The 15543-nt window shown below is 46.8% G+C and overlaps 1 protein-coding gene across 8 annotated transcripts in view; it reads right to left on the bottom strand.

Annotated features, from left to right (window-relative positions):
* The window catches only part of UBAP2 (ubiquitin associated protein 2), a 129342-nt gene that overhangs the window by 87440 nt on the left and 26359 nt on the right, over positions 1-15543 (bottom strand). The window lies entirely within an intron of this gene.

Raw genomic sequence — 15543 nt, forward strand, 5'->3', positions numbered from 1 at the left:
GGTGGTTGGGTTCGGCCCCTTCTGTAGTGATTCCTGGGCCAAGGTCACGTTCCCTCCCTCTCTCTGGATCACAAAGCCACTCTGGGCTGCAAAAATGTTCAGGCTAGAAAAAGCAACTCGACTAAATCAATCTCCTAGTCTAGCCCAATGTTTGAGAAACCAACAAAAAGCCTAATGCTGAAAGCCAGTCTAAAATTGTTTACTCTGAGTTCAATGAGGAAAAAAAATGGTTTCTTTCGGCAGGAACTGTCCAGCTACTTGATGGGAATTCCTGAACTGAGAATTACTGATCAGAATCTGCCCCGCCCTCAACTCCACAGCACTTACCTATAAATGGACATATTATAAATTATTCATTTATATCATTGTCTGCCTCCCCACTCTAGACCGTGAGCTCCCTGTAGGCAGAGAACTTGTCTACCAATTCTGTTGCACTGTCCTCTTCCGAGCAATTAATAGAGGCCTCTGCACCTGGTAAACACTCAGAAAATACCACTGCTCAATTGTTACAGCTTCCTCCTATGGAGGTACAAAATAATAGAGCAATAGAAACAACTGGGGCGGACGTACCCCTCTGGGGACGGAGCCGCTGACAAAGAAGGGGTTCCGCTGACCCCCGCTCTACAGGCCCCCCTGCATTGGGAGAAATACGGAATTCACCTACACTCTGGTCAGGCGGGTGAGGTATAACGCCACCCCACATCCCGCAAGCTCACCTGGGGATTAAATCGGACATGTGCAACGCGGGTCTTCCGCACAGCAGAGAAAGGCAATCGGGGACCAAAATCCCCTTCTCAAATGCACAATTCAAGTGCGTGACACACGATTCTCATAGACCACATGGACCCTCAAATTCTTCACCTGCAGGTAAAATCATAATGACAACCAACGCAATAATACTGGTATTTGGTACTATATGCCAAGCACCACACTAAGCGCTGGGGTAGCTACAAGATCATCGGGTTGCACCCAATCCCTGTCCCACATGGGCTCGCAGTCTAAATGGGAGGGAGAACAAACACTGAATCTCCATTTTATGCAGAATGTGACGCCCAGAGAAGTGAAGGGACTTGCCCAAGGTCACAAAGCGGGCTGGGGCACAGCCAGAATTAGAACCCAACACCCCTAGACTTTAAGTTACTTGAGGGAGAGGAACTTGTCTACCAATTATGCTGCAGTGCCCTCTCCTAAGCACTTAGTACAGTGCTCTGTACATAGTAAGCAGTAGATAAATACCATCGAGGATGACGATGAGGTTCTCTGATTCCCGTGCCTTATCCACTATGCCATGGTGCCTCTCTATGTCATAATAAATCCATATATGATTCGGTAAGACATATATATATATATGTATATATATGTATACACACATATTTCTTCAGAGAAACCTATATATGGATTCAATAGGATATATATATCCACTACATTCAGAGAAACCTAGGTTTTTACATTTTCTTTAAAATAAGAAGTTTGGGTTTATTCAAATAAAAAGTTAAGTCAACTGTGCTGTCGATTTTCCAGTTTGGCTGAGCGGAAAAATGAACGGTTCTCCCAATTCATGCAAAAAAAAAATGCAAGAATAAGATCAGTATGGTGATTTCTTCATCTGCTGCATTAGGTGTGACGTACAGCACACCTGGGACAGGGCGGTAAGGAGGAGCGTAAATTTAGAGCAGTTGTGATCCCTATATGAGATCTGTGGAATGCCGCTAATCTCTATTGGCTAGCCTAGGGGTCAGTCCTTTGAAAGCCACATCGCCTCCAGCAAAATGAAGTTATGGACCAAGGGCGAGCGCTTACATTAGCATAAGTACATTTTGGGCTTTACCTTATCATACACCACTACTAGAACCAAGTTTACAATTTATATCAAAGTCACAGCTCATTCTCTCAAAATATCAGTCTTTTGTTCAAAAAAAAAAAAACCCCAAACAAAATGAGAAATTTATGTTATAACTCTGAGAAACAGCATGGCCTCATGGAAGAGCCAGGACCTGGGACCAGAGGACCTAGGTGCTAATCCCAGCTCTGCCACTTGTCAGCTGCGTGACCTTGGGCAATCACTTGACTTCTCTGTGCCTCAGTGACCTCATCTGTAAAACGGGATTAAGTCTGTGAGTCCCATGTAGGACATGGACTGCGTCCAACCTGATTTACTTGTATCTACCCAAGTGCTTAGTACTGTGCTTGGTATGTAGTAAGCACTTGAACTGAACCTGATCTTGGGGCACAAACCCTGTATTTCCCATCAAGGTAGACCGCACCACCTTCCTTCTTGTCTCATGAACCCATAGGAAAACTTGGCTCCTCTCTTTCAACCCATCACTAAATCCTATTGGCTCGACCTTCACAACATCAATAAAATTTGCCCTTTCCTCTCCATCCAAACTACTAGTGTTAATCCTAGTGCTTATCTTATCCTGCCTTCAGCCTCCTTGCTGACCTCCCTGCCTCCTGTCTCTCCCCACTGCAGTCCATACTTCACATTCTGCCCAGATCGTTTTTCTACAAAAACCACCAGTCCATGAGGTCCTCAAGAAACCCCAGTGGTTGCCCATTCACCTCCGCATCAAACCGAAACTCCTTACCGTCAGCTTTAAGGCACTCAATCACCTTGCCCCCTCCTACCTCACCTCACTCCTCTCCTACTATAATCCAGGCTGCACACTTTGTTCCTCTAATGGCAACCTACTCACTGTACACAGGATCTTGTCTATCTTGCCACCGACCTCTCGCCACATCCTGCCTTTGACCCGGAACCCCCCTCCCTCTTCAGATCTGATATTCAATTAGTTTTCCCCACTTCAGAGCCTTATTGAAGGCACATCTCCGCCAAGATGTCTTCCCTGACTAAACCCTCCTTTTCTTCTGCGTCACCCTGACTTCCTCCCTTTATTCCCTTTATTGTGAGCAGGGGATGAGTCTGCTATGTGGATGGTGTAGTGTGTAGATCACGGGCCTGGGAGTCACAAGATCATGGATTCTAATCTCAGCTCTGGCACATGTCTGCTGTGTGACCTCGGGCAAATCACTTCACTTCTCTGTGCCTCAGTTACCTCATCTGTAAAATGGGGATTGAGACTGTAAGCCTTATGTGGGACAGGGGCTGTGTCCAACTCGATTTACTTGTATCCACCCCAGCACTTAATACGGTGCCTGGCACACACTATGTGCTTCACAGATATAATTATTATTCTATTGTGATGGACTCTCCCAAGCTCTTAGTACAGTGCTCTGCACACAGAAAGCACTTAAATATGATAGACTATTAATTTATTTTTAAATGGGTCTCACAATTTAAGGAGGGAGGTGGAAAGAACAAGTACTGAATCCCCATTTTACAGCTCGAGAAACTGAAGACAAGAGAAGTTTAAATGACTCTCCCAAGGTCACCAGCAGAGAAGTGGCAGAGATGAGATTAGAACCCGGGTCCTAATGATTTGAGGTGGTGGATTTGTGGTTTAGGGGCATTGTTCCTCCCTTTTATCCTCGATTCTGTCTCCCTGCCTCTAGACTGCAAGTTTGTTGTGGGTAGGGAATGTGTCTGTTTATTGGTGTATTGTACTCTCCCAAGTACTTAGTAGAGTGCTCTGCCCACAGTGAGTGCTCAGTAAATACGAATGAATTATTTCCTTGCCACTTGATTCTGCAGTCACTCCCATCCACTTACATCAGCCTATTGTCATTATTATTATGATATTTGCTAAACATTTAACTATGTGTCAAGCATTGATCTAAACACTGGGGTAGATACAAGTTAAACTGGCTAGACATAGTCTTTGTCTCATATGGGGCTCACAGTCTAAGTAATAATAGAAATGACCTGTGTCTAAGTAATAATGGAAATGACCGGTGTGGTAACAAATTGAACACCTCAACTAAATAAAAAAGGGAGAAGACATGAGCTAAGATTGAGCTTTGTAGAAAACACTAATATACTTTCATATATTTTTTTGAAAACATACATCTTAATTTTCACCATAATTCACATGAAAATCTTGTCTAGTATCTCCACATCACTATGTCTGCAACTGTTTACACCTCCAAGCTAAGACTGCTATTCCTCTTAAAACAGACTTTGGGCTTCTAGAGTCAAAAAGATCCCTCTATTTATATTTTGGTTTTGCCCCAAAACTTGAAGAGGACAGTAGGCACAAACAAGGGATCCAACTGCAATTGAAATAGTAGTAGTAACATAAATATCCTACACGGTAACGATAATGGTCTTTTTAGGAGCAATGTGACTGGAGATTCTGAACAATGCGATTCTCTCTTCTATAGCAGCGCTTAAGGAAATATGACACTGAGTCACCACAGGGTCCCAAAAGAGGGAAGGGAATATGAGCTAAGTACTAGTTAAGTTTCTCTGAGGGGCTGAGTGGAGGGGAGAGGAGGTGACAGAAAAGAGAACAAGAGTTGGAATTGTGGGCTGGGGCAGGGCTACCTAAGACCTCCTTGGCTTCAGACCTCTCACTTGACAAAGCCGCATGGCCTAGTAGATCATAGGCCTAGGAGTCAGAGGACCTGAGTTCTCACCCCACTTCTGCCCTTGCCTACTTTGTGATCCTGAGCAAATCACAAACCTTCTCCGCCTGTTTCTTCTGCTGAAAAAACAGACCCCTTCTCTCATCCCTTGAGCCTGGGAGCCTTACATGGGACAGGGTCTGTGTCTACCCTGATTATCTTGTATCTGATACAGCGCTAGGCACAGTACAAGGCAAAAATGTTACAATTATTCTTTTTTTTTTTATTCCTATTACTGTCATCTCCTCCTGCCACCTGCCGTTATGGTTCAAAGCTCCAGCTCTCCATCAGGATCGGAGCATTGCGTAAAGGAGAAGCAGCCCAAACTCCCCATTCTTGCGGCCAGGCTGCTTTGAAGACTGTAGCCTCAGGCTTTCCCCCACCATCTTGTAACTTCAGAAACGTCAGAACACTTAGAGGCTACGGTTAGTGGAGTCTTGGGTCACCAGGGGAAAAGACAGACAGAATTTGCTTCGTTGTGCTAAACTATCCTTGTGAACAACACCGGTTTTAATGCTGAAAATGTCTGATGATAGAATAGTATTCGTTTATACAGCTTGTTTTTCCTCTCCTAGGTTTGAGCTCCTTATGGTCAGGAATGGAAATGTATTTCTAAGTGTCTGCCCTCAATAATTATCAATGAGGCAAGGGAGGAGGTCAGGGATGGAGGCTAAAAATTGGGGAGGCCAACTCGAAATTTTAAAGATTCACTACTTATTCTGTAGTGTGCAACATTAAAAGTGCTTGGCATTCATTTAATGGCCAATGAAGACTTGTTTCCTGGTAAAATGTGTACCTTTTATCCCAGAGTTACTACCTTCCTTGGGTCGGGGGGGGGGGGGGGACAGGGAGGACTGACCATTAAACAAAATTATAGTTAAGAAAAGGAATCGTACTTTCAACAGTCCGAGACCTCAAACCAAATGTGTCTCTTCTTGGCAGCCGAAGTGATCGCCTAAAAACAAAACTCGGAAGATTGATTCTTTACCTAAGGTTCCCTTGTCCTCTTCTTGTTAGCCTTTCTCCTTTCTCGCTCACTCATTCCTTCATTCAGTGGTATTCACTGAGCACCTTCTCTATGCAGGGCACTGAACTAAGCCCTTGGGAGAGTCCAAAACAAACAAGAGTTGGTAGCCACATTCCCTGCCTACTCAACTATAGCAGCGGCATTTACTGAGCATCCACTCGGTACGGTGCACTGTTTTAAGCGATTGGGAATTGTAGCGTAACAAAATGACATGTTCCCTGCAGACAAAAAGAGCCCTGGCAGAGGCAACGAACATAAAAATATTTACAACTGGAGCTGTCAAAACAAATAAAATTGAAATGGCATAGACACAAGTGTAAATAAATTCATATGTGTTCGAGTTGACTGTAGGGATGATATGACTCTTGGTACTGGGAAATTCACTGGAGAAAGCTTGTTAGAGGATGTGCGATCGTCATCAATGCTATTTCCTGAACGCTTACTGAGTGCAGAGCACTGCGCTAAGCGTTTGTGAGAGTACCCTACAACAGAGTTGGGAGATACACAGCCTGCCCACAAAGAGCTTACAGTCTAGAGAGATTTTCGGAGGTGTCTGTGTGTGGGAAGAGCTGTGGTGTGTCTGACCACAGAAGGGAGGGAGGGAGGAAGCTCCAGGCTGGGAAAACAGGGTGAGCGAGGGGAAGGAGTAGGAAGAGTCGGAGGGTTAGGCCCAGCTAGAGGGTTTACTGGGGAGGAGCCAAGTTGGGAAACAATGGAGAGAGACAGAGCAGATAGGTAAGGTGGGACCCGTCTGTCTTCACAGGACTCTTTGTTCTTCTCACGCTAACCTTATCACTGTGCCTCATTCTCAAGGCTCCTCCCCCCGATTTCTTGCTCATCCCACCCCATTACCTGGAGCTCCCACAACACTGGAGAAGCAGCATGGCTCAGTGGAAAGAGCACGGGCTTTGGAGTCAGGGCTCATGAGTTCAAATCCCAGCTCTGCCACTTGTCAGCTGTGTGACTGTGGGCAAGTCACTTAACTTCTCTGTGCCTCAGTTCCCTCATCTGTAAAATGGGGATTAAGACTGTGAGCCCCACGTGGGACAACCTGATTCCCCTTTGTCTACCCCAGCGCTTAGAACAGTGCTCGGCACATAGTAAGCGCTTAACAAATACCAACATTATTATTACCTTCTCCTCCCCTTGCACACACACTGACTTTAAAAGACTTCAGCTCTCCCACCTGCCACCCCCTCTGATAATCACATCTCCTGGACCCTTCCCCTGACTCATTTCTAATTCTCCCCAGTTTGTCCCCAACTGTCACTTCAACTGCGACACCAAAGCAACGGCATATTACCATTCAATTGTATTTATTGAGCGCTTACTGTGTGCAAGTGCTTTAGTGGACCCCCCCTCCTTCACCTCCCTCACCCCACTGAAAAAAGTCAGGAGCCACTGCCAAACCATCTTTCAGGAAAGAAAATGTAAGGCGGCCGCTGTGAAGGGCCACCAGCACGCCTTAGATCTTGGCTTAGTGGAAAGAGCCTGGGCTTGGGAGTCAGAGGTCATGAGTTCGAATCCCAGCTCTGCCACTTGTCAGCTGTGTGACTGTGGGCAAGTCACTTCTCTGTGCCTCAGTTACCTCATCTGTAAAATGGGGACTAAGACTGTGAGCCCCAAGTGGGACAACCTGATTACCCTGTATCTACCCCAGCACTTAGAACAGTGCTCTGCACATAGTAAGCGCTAAACAAATACCAACATTATTTTTAATATTATTATTAAGGATGCTGGGAGGGAAAACTACATCTTCCAAAAACTTTCTCTTGTGACTAATTTTGGCCAGGACCTTAGCATCGGAGCAATTTCACTCACCAAATACTTGTCAACATGCTTTCCATTTCTATTCAACTTCCCTTATCCCAACAAACAGTACTTCTTCGATTCACGATGTCTCCAGTCCTTCCTTCTGCCAGGTCCAATTTCCTTGCCCAAAGGATGGGGCCTAACACTTCCCTTTATGCTCCACTCCTGTCGGTAGCACTCTGGCCTTCTAGATGCCACCCTGACTCACATGGAAGTCCAAGAGATCTCTGAGTCCATGTTCAAGGGGACATCTTCTCCAAGAAGCCTTCCCCGATTAACCCCTCTTTTCCCCACTCCCTCTCCCTTCTGCATCATCTACATATGCCCTTTGGGCATTTGATACCCACCCCACCCTCAGCCCCATGGCACTTAAGTACGTATCTATGAATTACAAATTATTTTATATTAATGCCTGTCTCCCCCTCTAGACTGTAAGCTTGTTATGGACAGGGAACATGTCTACCCATTCTGATGTGCTATGCTCTCCTCAGGACTTAGTACAGTACTCCACACAGTAAGCACTCAAATACCATGGATGATGATTTGCGCCATTTTTCATTGCAAGGGTTTAAAATGGGCAGCAGTGACCCCCAGTTTTCGATACTCTAATAAGACGTGTATTGTCACTTAAATGGTATGTACTAGGGGACTCTTCTTTTTATGGTATTTGTTAAAACACCTTCTGTGTGCAAAGCACACAGTACTGGGGTAGATGCACATAGGGCTCCCAATCTTAACCCCCATTTTACAGATGAGGTAATGAGTCAAAGAGAAGTGAAGTGACTTGCCCAGTGTCACACAGCAGATATGTGGCGGGATTTCTACCCAGGTCCTTCTGCCCCCGAGGGCCATACTCTACCCATTAGCCCACACTGCTTCACACGCCTATAAGAGTACATGCCTAGAGAGGGCCTAAGAATATCTTCTGAGTCAGAGAGCTTGAATTGTTACCGATAAACAGCCCCAGAAACTCACTGAGCTGTGAGGGGCTCAGACATCAGATGTAAAATGGTGGAATACCATCCCAAAGGACTGGACCAGATGGGGATTAACCACTCAAGGAGGCCCACCTGGCCAATGGATAGATTCAACTCTCCCAACGGCTCAGTACAGTGCTCTGAACACAGTACGCACACAGTTAATACGACTAACTGAATGACTTTGAAGAGTAAGGCTTTTTCTGTTGCTGGTTTGTTTTCTGGATTATTTTAATGGCGCTGGTTAAGCGCTTACTATATGCCAGCCAGTGTACTGAGCGCTGGGGTAGTTCCAGGCTAATCAGGCTGGACAGTTTCTGTCCCATAGGGGGTTCACAGTCTTAACCCCCATTCTACATGTGAGGGTACTGAGGCCCAGCGAGGTGAAGCGACTTGTCCAAGGTCACCCAGCAGGAAAGTGCTGGAGCCAGGTTTAGAACCCAGATCCTTCCAATTCCCAGGCCTGTGCTCTATCCACTAGGCTATTATGCTTAATGGGGAAGGTGGATGTTACCCAGAAAAACAAGGATTACAGGGGAACACCAGTGGTAAGCGTTTATGAAATAGTGGAGAGGGGAAGAGAGGAAAAACATTAAGAGCTGGTGTATCGCATCCCTCAAGATGGAGAGCCGGACTCGATCAGCTGGACTCCAGGAGAACGGAGAGGCAACAGCGGGATGAAGGGAAGCCCGATGAACTCTCAGAGTGGTACAATAGGTTTAGAGCCACGGAAATAAATATTTTTCTCCCTCAGGAGGCACAAAGTACATGAAATTGGTTCTCAGAAGTTGAGCGGGCTGGAAAAATCAGTAGGTTCATGAGGGGAGTAGACATATCCACAGATAATGAATCAACAATGGGTTGCTAGAGCAAGGGAAGCACTAGGACTTGTAACCCGATAAAACTCTAAGTCTGCATGGCGAGGAGGGTGAGTCTTCCGACACCACTGTGGGAAACAATTCCGAGCTGGGTGGGCCGCCTGGCCGACCCAACTGTGGCGCTCCTTTGGGTCTCACATTCTTCAGTCGAGTTCTGGAAAAGGCGCAGGACATGGTGTGTCCTCACCCCCAAGTCCAGTCCCCTCCTTTAAGTTGCAGGGCAAGGTGGGACAGCAGAGGGAAGCGAACATTGGCCCCGCTCCTGGAGAAGGGATTAGAGGGAGTTTCAGAGGAGAAAATCTGACTCCTGCTGTTCAGGTAGGAGAGTACCTGAGATCCTTGTAGTGATCGGTATGGTGGCCAACTTGACGGGGGAGGGAGAAGAGCGCAAGGACAGCAGCTCAGTGGTCCAGGGGGAAGGCCCACCTACCCACATAAGAAAAGCCCTAACTCACTGGCTCTAATTCATTGGCTCTAACCAATGAAGGGAAGCAGCGTGGCTCAGTGGAAAGAGCCTGGGCTTTGGGGTCAGAGATCATGAGTTTGACTCCCGGCTCTGCCACTTGTCAGCTGTGAGACTCTGGGCAAGTCACTTAACTTCTCTGTGCCTCAATTCCCTCATCGGTAAAATAGGGATTAACTGTGAGCCTCACGTGGGACGACCTGATTACTCTGCATCTACCCCAGCGCTTAGAACAGTGCTCTGCACATAGTAAGCGCTTAACAAATACCAACATTATTATTAACCAGCCTAACACCTGGAAGCAACTGGGCCCAGTGGAAAGAATCTGGGCCTGGGAGTCAGAGGACCTGGGTTCTAATCCCAATTCCACCATTTATCTGCTGTGTGATCCCAGGCAAGTTACTTAACTTCTTTGTTTCTCCGATACCTTATCTGTAAAAGGGGGGTTAAGACTGTGAGCTCCGTGTGAGACTGTGTCCAACATGATTATCTTGCATCTAGCGCTTAGTACAGTGCCTGGCACAAAGTAAGTGCTTAACAAATACCACAAAAAATAAAAAATGATTGAGACCACAGCTATGGCGAGCATGGCCTCACCTTAACGATTTAATTTTGGAGGAATACTGTGGATGGACTAACTTCCATACTGTACAGTCTAACTTGGTTATAATGTTCTGGGAATGATGTCATAAATGGGGGATTGGTTCCCGAAGGAAAGTCAGATCTCTATTGCTACCAAAATTACCCTCAACTGTCAACTCAATTACAGGTGAGTAATACAGCTACATTAATGCATTTATGAGTCAGAGAGGTTCCATGACGGGGTGGCCAATTTTCATTTTACTTCATTGGAAGGAAAATGGCCGCACGGACTTCTCCTTGGCAACTCCGACTGGCCTTCAGGTAACCTCGTTTCCTCCCACTCCATCCCTCCCTTGACTGTAGAAACTCTCTCTCCCACCCCCCTTCCCTTATTGCAGCTTTTGGAATTTTTCCATTTCCCTGGGACCTCCCTGCATCTTTCAGTCTGCCACCACTCACGACGCTAGGGCTAGTACTGTGTGAAACTTTTTTTTGAAGCATCTTGGTCCGTATTTTCTTCACCTTCACACCCTCCACTGGCTTCCGGTTTCCCTCTGCCTCCAATAGGAAACTCCTCACCATCTTAAAAGTTCTCCATTAACTCATCCCACCTTCACTATTCTGCTCTCTTCCCCCACTAGATCGCTCTGTTGGTTCCTCACCATATCACCTTCCAATTGGACCTCACACTCAATTCTATCTCCCTAAATCTGATAGGCCGTGGCCCTCCCTATATCCAAAGCACTCTAAAACCCCATTTCCCCCAGATTAATCTCTAATTGCCAACCCTCTAAGTCATAAAACCCATCAATCATCTCTAGCACTTATGAACATATTTATACCCACCCTAAGCAGGTGTATGTTTATTTCAAGTTTATGTATTACTGACTCTAATTACCCTCTTTATAAACATTTCTGCATCCGTCACCCCATTCGAGTACGAGCGCCTTGTGCACCAGGCATATCTCAACTGTGTCTTGTACTTCCCAACTACTCAGTACAGTGCACTGCACACACAGACCCTCAGCTATTAGTATCATCGGTACTGGTGCCATAAAAGAGGCCAGTAATGTCCAGTTCAAAGAGAGGTGTGGCAAAACTGAAACAGGATATTAATCAGAGGCTTTGACAGAGCCATTTTTCTCCAACGACGACGACTCTACCAGCCTCTTCACTGGTTTCCATGCCTCCAGTCTATGGTTGCTGGAGGGATCTTCACATATCACCGTGAAGAGCCTTTCAGTGATGCACAGTTCCCCACTCCTCAAAAACCTCCGAGGGTTACTTAATTCTCCCTTCCATATGAAGTGAAAACTTGTCCCAAATGGTTTCAAGGCTTGCTCTCTCCACCAGCTGCCCTCAATCTTTCATGACCAATTCTCTACTTGCTGCTAGTCCCTTGCTCACCATCGCTCATCCAAACCCACTTCCTCGCTGCACTTCCTCGTCTTACTCACCTCCAATCCCCAACTCACATCATTCCCATGGACCGGAACATCTTCCCCTCCGCAGAGCTTTCCCAACCCTCAAAGCCTTCCTAAGACTCCGCCTTCCTTCAATGAGCCCTTCCCGACTAGATATCTGAAACCTGAATCTAATCAACCCATCAGCCACCTCTTGGGCGTATGTATTTACTTGTGCCCCTCCTCGGTACTTGGGTGTAATGTGCACGTTTGATATTTCTCTACCTGCCTCCCTCACTGGAGAATAAGCTGCTTGTGGGCAGAAAATGTTTCGTGAACATCACCTTCCATGTGCTTTGCACAGCACTACTCAGCTGTCCTTTGACGGCCTCAACGAATAGAATTACGACAACCATTTATTCTTCCTCTGTCAGAATTTTTTTGCATTGCCCCTCCCCATTCGATCGTGAACTCCGTAACAGGTGCTCAACACATGCGACTGATTGACTAACAAAGATTTTAATAACGAAGGTTCAGAAGAGAGGAAGGAACGCCACCTTGGTTGTAAAGTTAAATAGGATTCTTGGGGAAGTGAAGGGAAACAAAACGAAAGGGAGACAGCTTGTTGGAGGGGGAGTGTTTAACTGCATTAACTTTACTAGAGTAGACCCCTGCATGATAATAACTATCACGATTATAATTATGGTATTTTTAAGCACTTACTATGTGCCAAACGCTGTACTAAGCACTGGGGTAAATACAAGGTAATCAGGTTGGACACTGTCCATTTCCCTTATGGGGCTCACGGTCTTCATCCCCATACAGATGAGGTAACTGATGCCCGAGAAGTGAAGTGACTTGCCCAAGGTTACACAGTAGACAAGTGGCGGATCAGAACCCAGGCCCATGCTCTAACCATTAGGCCATGCTGCTTTGTTGGAGGGAAAGTGTTTACCTGCATTAACCCAACTGAATCAATAAATTTGGAAAGAAAATGTGATCTTTACTAGTCAAGAGCCCTGCATAAAAATAACAACAATAATAAAAAAGTATTTGGTAAACACTATGTGCCAGAAACTGCCGTAAGCACTTGGATAGGTACAAGCTAATCAGGTTGGACACAGTCCTGGTTCCACCCGGGGCTCAAAGTCTTAATCCCCATTTTTCAGATGAGGGAACTGAGGCCCAGAGAAGTGAAGTGACTTGTCCAAGGTCACGCCGCAGACAAGGGGCAGAGCTGGGATTAAAACTCAGGTCCTCTCGACTCCTAGGCCTGTGCTCTCTCCACTAGGCCAAGCTGCTTCCCTGCACGGGCCCAGGGGGAAGCCTCACCTTGGGGCAGACCAAGCTCCATTCCATCTGCTGGAGGCTCAGCAGATATGGCTGCTAGGGCACCTTCTGGTGAGGGACACGGAAATGCACACGTTCCTCCATATCTGCTAGCCAGTTCAATGAACAAACCCTTGCAACTCCCTGAGTCAACCAAGAACGTGCAACACAACGTGCCTATAACAAAGGTATTTATTGAATACTTACTGTGTGCAGAGCACTGTACTGATCATTTGGGAGAATACAAGTAGAGAAGAGTAGGTATATACTATCCCTGTCCACAAGCAGTTTACAAAATAGGGGGGGACCAACACTAAAATGATTACAGATGGATAATCAATGGCATTTAAGCACTTACTATGTGCAAAGTACAGTGCTTTACACATAGTAAGTGCTTATGTACCACTGATGTTTGGGAGAGTCCACTACAACAGAGTCAGTAGACACACTCCTTGCCCCTAATGAGCTTACAGCTTATGGGGCGGGGCGGGAGGAGACAGACAATAATATAAATTAATTATAATATAAAGATATGTACGTGAGCGCTGTGGGGTAAGTATCGAATGTGCAGAGGTCACAGATCCAAGTGCATAGATGACACAGTAGGGAGAACGCGAGGGCTTCGTTGGGGAAGGCCTCGTGGAGAAGATGGGACCTTAATTGTACTGTGAAGGTGGGGAGAGTGGTGGGGTCTGCTGTATCCGAATGGTACTTTCCAAGCGCTTAGGACAGCGCCCTGCACACAGTAAGCGCTCAATAACTACGATTAAATGATGAACGAATGAATGAATATGGAGGGGGAGGGAGTTCCAGGCTACAGGAAGGACATGGGTAAGGGTCGGCAGCAAAAACAGATGAGATAGGGGCACAGTGAGTAAGCTGGCGCTAGAGGAGCAGAATGTGCGGGCTGGACTGTAGTGAGGTGAGGTAGGAGGAGGCAAGCTGACAGTGCTTTAAAGCTGATGGGAAGGAGTTTCTGTTTGATGCAAAGGTGGATGGGCAGCCACTGGAGGCTGTTGAGGAGTGGGGAAGATAAGAACTGAACGTTTTTGTCGATAAATGATCCATGCGGCAGAGGGAAGAACCCATTGGAGTAGGGGGAGATGGGAGGCTGGGATGTCACTGAGGCGGATAACTCCCTAGATGCTGTGGGGCTGGGGGAGGGGTGATTATCAAAGTGCTTAAAAGGGAACAGGCCCTTGGTGCCTAGGCGGCAGAGAAGGGAGGGGGAGTTGGAGAAAATGAGGACCTAGATGGGGAAGACTTCTTGGAGATGTGATTTGAGTAGGGCTTTGAAGATGGGGAGAGAGGAGGTCTGTTAGATATGAAGGGGGAGGGAATTCCAGGCTATGGGGCAGGATCGGGGCAAGGGGTCAGCGGTGAGACACACGAGACCGGGATAGAGGAAACAGGTCAGCAAGAGAGGAGCAGAGCGTAGGGATTGGGTTGTACTAGATCGGCAAGGAAGGGTAGGAGGGACCGAGCTGATTGAGTGCTTTAAAGCCGATGGTAAGGAGTTTCTGTTTGATGCGGAGGTGGGCAGGCAGTCTGGAGGAAAGGGGAGGTGTGGACTGAACTCTTTTTATGGTATTTAAGTAAGCGCTTACTACGTGACAGGCACCCTAAGCGCTGGGGTAGATACAGAGTTGGACACGGTCTACGTCCCACATGGGGTTCACAGTCTTGATCCTCATTTTACAGACGAGGGAACTGAGGCCCATAGAAGCGATTTGCCCAAGTTCACAGAGCCGACAAGCGGCGGAGCCGGGATTAGAATCCAGGTCCTTCGGCCTCCCAGGCTCGTGCTCCATCTGCTAGGCCACGCTGCTTCTCAAAACACACCGCTGATTTTCTGGAAGAAAGATCTGTGCAGCAAAATGGAGTATGAGCTGGAGAGGGAAGAGACAGGAGGTAGGGATGTCAGCAAGGAGGCTGATGTAGTAGTCAAGGTGGGAGAGGAGAAGTGCTTGCCCCACCTTGGTAGCAGTTTGGGTGGAGGCAAAGGGATGGGCTCTAGAGGTGTTGTGAAGGAACAACCGACAGGATCTGGTGACAGGCTGTGGGGTCGAATGAGAGATGAGTCAAGGACACGCCACGGTTATAAGCTTTGAAGCAGGAGAGTTGGTGGTGTTGTCTACAGTAACGGAAAAGTTTGGGGTAAGACGGGGTTTTGGTGGGAAGAGGAGTTTTGTTTTGGAGAGGTTAAGTCTAGGATGCCAGCAGAACATCCTGTGCTAAAGGTAGGACGAAATGTGAAGTCAGGGCCGAAGATGCAGTTTCGGGAATCGCCCCCCATAGAGACGGAAGATGATGCGTTGGGAGTAAATGAGTAGCTAGGCGGTAAGCTCATTGTGGGCAGGGATTGTATCTGTTTATTGGCATTTTGTACTCTCCCTTGCGCTTAATACACTGGTATTTGTTAAATGCTTACTATGTGCCACGCACTGTACTGAATGCTGGTATGGGTACAAGCAAATCGGGTTGGTCCAGTCCTCCGAAAAACAGTAAGCGCTCAGTAAATACAATTGAATGAATGAGTTTGCAAAGG

The sequence above is a fragment of the Ornithorhynchus anatinus genome, chromosome 3 (genome assembly GCF_004115215.2).
Source record: "Ornithorhynchus anatinus isolate Pmale09 chromosome 3, mOrnAna1.pri.v4, whole genome shotgun sequence".
Lineage (NCBI taxonomy): Eukaryota > Metazoa > Chordata > Mammalia > Monotremata > Ornithorhynchidae > Ornithorhynchus > Ornithorhynchus anatinus.